The sequence below is a fragment of the Montipora foliosa genome, chromosome 3 (genome assembly GCF_036669935.1).
Source record: "Montipora foliosa isolate CH-2021 chromosome 3, ASM3666993v2, whole genome shotgun sequence".
In the NCBI taxonomy this organism is placed as follows: Eukaryota; Metazoa; Cnidaria; class Anthozoa; order Scleractinia; family Acroporidae; genus Montipora; species Montipora foliosa.
Genome location: NC_090871.1, coordinates 31,900,893 through 31,908,175, shown reverse-complemented (window position 1 = coordinate 31,908,175; position 7,283 = coordinate 31,900,893). Strand labels below are relative to the sequence as shown.

The 7,283-nt window shown below is 36.7% G+C and overlaps 1 long non-coding RNA gene across 1 annotated transcript in view; it reads right to left on the bottom strand.

Annotated features, from left to right (window-relative positions):
* Positions 1–4,675: 4,675 nt before the first annotated feature.
* The window catches only part of LOC137997296 (uncharacterized), a 2,772-nt gene continuing 164 nt past the window's right edge, over positions 4,676–7,283 (bottom strand). The window contains exons 1-2 of the long non-coding RNA XR_011122444.1: positions 6,736–7,283; positions 4,676–5,574 (exon numbers count right to left, since the gene is read on the bottom strand). The exon at positions 6,736–7,283 is cut by the window's right edge and continues 164 nt beyond it. This is a non-coding gene — a long non-coding RNA (uncharacterized lncRNA). The remainder of the gene's footprint in view (positions 5,575–6,735) is intronic.

Sequence of the window (7,283 nt, the reverse complement as noted above, 5' to 3'; positions counted from 1 at the left end):
TTGTAATAGTTCATTGTAAGATATCGTTAAGCGTTAGGCATAAAATTGTAACATATTATTTACAAAATACAGCAAAAAAAAAAAAAAAATCTGGACGAAAATAAATCTTATAATATATAGATTTAGCCAAGCCTAAAAGCAGAGCTCCCTGGGTATTTATTCTTACTGCCTGTAGGGTTGGTGAAAATAAAAGGTTTCGAATTGTCCGCGTTTTGATGTTTCCGGTTGCTGCCTTAATAATTAAATCATTTTCTTTGCTTTCTTCTATAGAAACATTCATTTCCTTACTAGTGAATTCCACGGTAAATTTTACGCTAAAAACCGATATCGCATGAATCACGAAGCGATGAGTGCCACATCGGTTTTTCAGTGAAATTTAGTTTGTAATTCACCAGTTTGGCAATAATTTTTTTTCTTGAACCGAATGAGTTCTAAAAGAAAACAAGCACACCCTCAGCGGGCGAATGGAAAAGGAAAAAAAGCCATTTCAGAGTCAACTGTCAATAGCCAGCGCATAGGAATCATGCTAAAATTAGAAGCCATAAAAACAACTTTGTCAGTTCAAGGTCAAAGAAGAGTTTTACTAATGTACTATATTCCACTTTATCTCTGAAAACAAGATCAATCACATTTTTATGTATTTCATTGAAACACGCCAGGTTGGCTGGGTACCAGAATCGGCAAACAACGGCAATGCAACCAAGAAAGAACGAACTTCAACCACGATCTACTCCAAAACTTAAATAACGTTTGGGTGCTTTAAACAAACTTGTGAAAACACAAGTTGGTGAGATTTCCCCCTAATTTTACGAGAACTCATTGCGAATACGTGTTTATACCATAAGGGCAAAATTTTCTTGTCACTGTCGAGGCACAACGAAAACCAGTTGGGCAAACAGTTTAAAAAAGCATTTGTTCGCTCGCATTTTATAGGAAAACAAACAAACAAATCAACTCTTTCTTTATGTCCAAAAGAGTACAGATTAATTCCAGTTGACAATAAAAATTCGATTCTCATTCCTGAACAAAGGAAGAACCGATTAAACCAACTTTTAAAAATACGCATCCACTTTAAATAACGCATCCTTAAAGATAACAAACGGTTTAGTGCCCAACGAAATAATTTGTGTGCTAGGTATGAGCTATTACTGATATTCTGTTTCGTCGTTGTCGTTCTCTTTTGCTCAGTCCTTTCGTTTCTGTTCTAGACATAGGTCCTCCAGGCATCATGTAACCTTATCAGAGCTTCTAAAGATATGCCAAAAATTGCAATACAGAGAAAAAAGCAGCTCTAAGCAAATTAAAAATAAACACTCAGCTTTAAGGTTACATCCCACCGATGCTTGACTTGAATAACTGCGTAGCCACCAGTGTGGACCACAGATATCATGATATGTCAAACTGGATTGAAAGCAGCGAAAAATGCAGGAAGAAAACATCTTCCAAACCGTTTTCCACCTGAACACGAAAAGCGTTGACTTTGTGACATTTTTTGTTAATATATAGTATGGCCGTGTAGCCGCGTCGAGCCACAGAAAGCGCGCGAAAAATGAAGTCTCGCTTCTCCAGGTGATCTGGTGACGTCATTGCGCGAGACTGGGGAGAAATTTTTAATGCCGTATCCCAAAAGGCAGCACGCGCATCACTGTGAGGAGGTTGAATGATGGTGGCCACTATGCTCACGATGTTTGCTGTCGGGAATTGTTTTATTCTTCACTAATACCGTGACTTGAACTCACAATGTTGTTGTTAATATGGGAAATGTTGATTTGGACGGTTGGAAAACATCCTTCGACGGCAAATCTGTTCCGATTTGGATGGAAGCTTCGTGCAACAAGTTGCATGATCGTATGAAAATCACTTCGTGTTTTACTTTTGCTTTTGATGTGTGTAATTTTTATACAGTATTAAAGATACTGTTTTCCATCAATGTTTCTTGTTTGTGTTTGTTTATTTGTTAAAGACTCCCTAATGCCTTTGGTTTTTAAAAGGGAACATTCCGCATTCAAAGAGTTTTCTTGTAGTATTGTTGGTTCATTTGGCATTAGTCTCAAATCTTATAGCCGGGCACATGTGCCCTACTAATCGGGGAGACAAAAGGAAAGAAAACAAAAATACCATAAATCTAATCTAATTCACAATTCAATGCCAAGAAATATAAATGTATGTACACATATATAATTTAGAAAAAATGGTATCCGGATGTTTCGCCCGAAAGCCTGTTCGCCCGACGGACATTCGCCCGACGATATTTAAATGACTTAAACTGGAACATAACAACAATAATAACGTGAAACCAATAAATAAAGGAGAATTGAACACTACCTACCATTGATTTATGGGGCGTTTTCCATTTACAAAAAATTTCCGGAAATTTCGGTGGAAATTTCCACCATTGGGTGAAAAACGTGTTCCATTTAACTCAGGTACGTTCGTCGGCCAGTGATTGCGATTTTACGTGCCAAAATTTAAAAATGTGGCCGTGAATATCCTGGAAGTGGTAACACACATTTCCATCGGGAAAACAGGACTACCTTTTCAGAAGTTCCGTTTATTCCAGAAATTTTCCAGTGGAACGAACCAAAAACGTGTGTTCCATTTACATCCCAACCGGAATCTCCGGAATTTCTTGGTAAATGGAAAACGCCCGTGGTTTCAATGATAACAATGGATGGTAAGCAACATTAGCATTCACCAATCAAATGGTTGCAAGTCTGAGAAAAATCTATTTTCGCTCATTTGCATTAGATTCAGCACTTGTAAAATGCGACGTTTAAAAAGGGGCCTCAGAAACTGCAGAAATTTTCGTGTTTTTGCGATCGATTGTCTTTCGATGAGAATTTGATTCAGAGTTATATATAAAACTATGTTAACTCCTGGCTTTTACGGTACTTTTTGGTGCAAACGTAAAGCCAAACAATGTTTTGACCTGGCGTCAGATTAGACAAACAAGAGGAGGAATTATGAAGCGGAAACAACATCTTCAGTCCTTTCTTAGTGTGTGCAATAAACGTTTGCTTAGTGCAACTGCAAGACATGCAAGACATGCTGGAAAACGTCCGTCAGAGCAATTTGCAGGTAGTTTTTTGCAGACTTAAAGTATTTATTATTTTAAAGAAGAAACGAGTGTCAGAACAATGCGTCATGCAACGGTCAAGAGAGTCACAAGAGAAGGCGAGCGAATGTCCACCGAATGTAAACAATTGGCGTGACGTTGGATAGATAGCACAAGGATAGCACAGTTTTTCCCGCTCGCTGAATTCTGATTGGTCAATTTAAATTGCAGTAGCTTTCGCCGTACGTAAGGTGGCACCTGGGCAAAAAAAGTTAATTTCGAGCCCTGTCGGAACATTTGATGGCACTTCCTATCAAACTGGCGAAAAGTGAATAAGGAATCTTTGGCGAGGAAATTATCCAAAAATTCACGTTCCTTGTCCTAATTTTGTTAGTATCATTGATTGGTATCATCGGGCGAATCATCTTTAGCTTCGGGCGAATCTGCGTCGGGCGAACAGGCTTTCGGGCGAAACAACCGTAATTCGAAAAAATTATAATCAAGTATGTAAAGTTAAGTTTTCTAATTTTGTTCTCAAAAACACTAACAGAAGGTTCCGATCTTATTCTTGAATTAAGTTTGGACCACAAATGAGGTCCGAAGTATCTAAGGCTGTTCTTACCGTACTTCACAGTGTTAAAACTGTTTATTGAAAAATCAGTATTTCTAAGATTATATTTATGATTAGGGCAAGTAAATAAGTCTATGACGGTTTTGAGTTAGCAACTTGTTTTTAATCTTGTACATACATACTGCGATGTTTTGTAATCTTCTGTTATATAAGATGGTTAACTTGTAATTAGCTCTCCTTAATAGTAGTTCCTCATAAGGTGATTTATAGTCACAGTATACAGCTCTCAGTCCACTTTTGTTAACAAGTTCAAGTTTGTTTTTAATACTTAACTTGTTCTTATCACAAGACATTTTGAGAAACAAGTGGGGAAGAACAATTGATTGCATTCTCAGTAAGGACGAAACTTTTGATAAACTTAATGACACACGTCAAGAATTGCTAGAAAAGATTGGACTGACTTTTAATGAATTGGGAGAGGTAGTTGTTGGCTATGTTGACATTGAGAAATACTTAACACTATTTATTAGTCAGTCAGGAGTGCAGAGTGCAATTACAGCACCAAACAGCAGCATTATCATTATGGATTACACTGATGGTTTCCCATGGTTGAAATGGTCACATCATTTCACTGGGGAGATAAGTGTCAGGGTGAAGATAATTGAGCCATACAATTTACTAAGCACAGTATTAACAGTTTCTCTTTGGTTGGGGAATGATGACTATGACACTGTCAAAGAATGTGCTGGGGCAGTTCATGAACTAAGTGGAAAAGCCCCTAGCAAAGAAAAACACAGGAAGTTTGCTAAACAAAATCTGGGAAACACTGGTTGTAAAAATATCTGTGGAACACCCCTCTCTGAGTAATACCCTGGAACTTCCGACCTTGGGTTTCGATCTGCAGAGACACAGTGTCTGCGGATTGCAAAAATTGCATCAGGTTTGTTAGCTCCAAAATGATTAATTAATTGAACCTTTCTTTCAAAAAAGGTCATCAAACTTATGAGTATGTACACTTGAGTTCTTTTAAAGAAATGTTCACTACTATGTCCAAACAAGCCACAAATCAAATGTATTAATAAATATATTCATGAGTGTTCCTGTTACTTTGCATTTAAGAAAATGTCATCAGGATTTAAAAAGATCCTCAATTAAGCATTACAAAACCAAAAAATCTATACAAATAAATTTTATATTCAACATACTCATAATTAAGTATGAATTAATGAATGGTGTAATTAACAGGTTCCATAAAAGGATAAAATACCTCAAATAAATTATTATTGAAAGTAGAACTGTAATTGATTTTTTTTTCTCACAACAATTCATGTGCATTAGTTTTTGTTGCAGCTGTTTTTGGTAGTGATCAACAATTTCTGGTAGCCCTCAAAAAAGGATTGGCCAAGTCTGTATCAACGCCTTGAGGAGAAAACAGTCTAGTTTGATGAAGTTGGTGTTTTGGCATTTGGAGAGAGAATGCCTTGCATTCATTCTGAAAAAAACAGGTTTTAGAGGAACTCTTCTTGAAATCTTATGTACATTTTGTAAAGGTCTTGATAAAGTATACAGAAACCTCCACACACCTCATGATTTGACAGGCGATGAATATGAAGTTCAGGCATGCATCCACCTTGGCTTCCTGGCACTTCAAATATTACTACTTCCGTTAAACAGATTCTTACTTATGTTGGATACTATGTGGACAAGGCACTTTTGGATGCTCAAATTATTTGTCTTCCCATAACATTACAGAATTTCAAAGATGGCATCATGCAGACTGCTCACAAACAAAAAAAAAATTCATTGCTATTTTCTGGAGGACAAAATGCTCCAATTTCAAAAGAGAAGTATCAAAAACAAGTAATTTGGCAGCAATTTGCAAATGAAGTCCTTGAACTGACATGCAGAGAGAGCACTACCCTGAAGTCTTCATCAACATACATGTAAGCTGAAAGGAAAAGACAGGATGTGAATGAGGGAAAAAATGGAACGAAAAAAATGGTACCTACGGTAATTATAATCAATCATAGTAAACATAACACTTTAAAAATTTTAATCATCTCTATGTTTTTTCTATCTTTTCTATTTTACAACTGGTAAATCACAAATACAGTACTAGGGACATTTTCTGAGGGCAAAGTGTCTCTGAGTGCACTTTTAAATTGCACTTGACGTGTGAGAATTTGATGTAGCAATGACACAATACAGGGGGTAATTCTCTTTTTGCCAAGAAAAAAATTACTCTTAACACTACATCTGACTGCCCTTTAGAAATTGCGGAAAAATTTCACAAATGAACTGACAGACCATACATCAGACCAAAATAAAAGACTAATAAACATGACAGTATTTCAATCAAGCAGGTTATGAGTAAAATGTTACAATAATTATTGAACAACAGGTGTGGCACCAAGTTTACCAGCTGGACACTAATCTAATTGAAGAGACAAAAATCAGAGCATGATCCTTCATTATTTATGAACAATGTGCCAATAAAAACGCACTACGATGGTAATACGACTGAGTGGAGTCCAATTCTGTAATTACACAGGTGATTAACAAAATTGGACAACCGCATAGTGGGAGTACGATTTGTTTAAACATGAGTATGATTACAGACCGACTTGGAGAATGTGAAGTCCTGTTACCAATTAATCATAACCATTACAGTTTCAAAGAAAACAAATGCATTCCTTTTCACTGTCTAATGTTACAAATTCGTTCATTTTGGACAATCCCCGGTTTGGTAGGGTAGGTGGTTCTTGCCATGGTTATTGTGCTAAATTCTGTGATTGGTGCTGAGTGCACTTAATATGACTGGCTGATACAACTATATAATTACAGGTGTCCAAATACAGCCAACTGTCTGATTTCACTGTCCGATTACAAGCCTACACAATACATTAATTAGTGAAAAATAAAGCAGTTAATGTACCAATCAAATTTCAGAAAATTGCAAAGGTTATGATTAAGCTTTTTACTTGCCAACTTAGAAAAACATACTACTAGTATCCAGCTCGATCGTGCACTATTATATTACTTTTAAGTATTGGAATAAAAGTACTCTACGTGGTGAATTTCAAATCGGTGAAATTACAAATGTACTTACTACTTTCAGGGTGAAATAACCGAAGATTCGCCAGGACAAGGCAATGTTCCATTCAAAGTAAACAGACGGGTGAATGAAGTTCAGTATTCCGAGGATATCACGTTGTTAACCGATGAGCTATGGCAGTGTGCACTAAATAATTTCAGCAACACGTCTATTTCTTTAGTAACAAAACAGTCTGCGAGATCATTTCATCAATGCAATTTGCCACAGGCAAGCATAAGTTTTCATTTGCAGTCTGTTCAAGCGTCGTTCGTTTCATGGGAGCGCTCAGATCTTGAAGTGCAAAGTCTTCACAAGTCCCCCGAGCCACTGTTTTTCCATTCAGTCCACCAAAGTTGAAGACAATGAAAGTAAACGACTGTTAATAAATTTTTCACATGTCGTTGGTTTAGAACTAGGCGATGACTCGATAGTAGTGAATGTTTAGTTAGAGCAGCACAGCTGGCTTGCCTGCGTCTTCTGAACACACTTCCTTCAGCAAACAAAGCTGAATACCCCATTAAAATGCAATGGTTTTAAAATTACTCACTACAAAAACATACTGA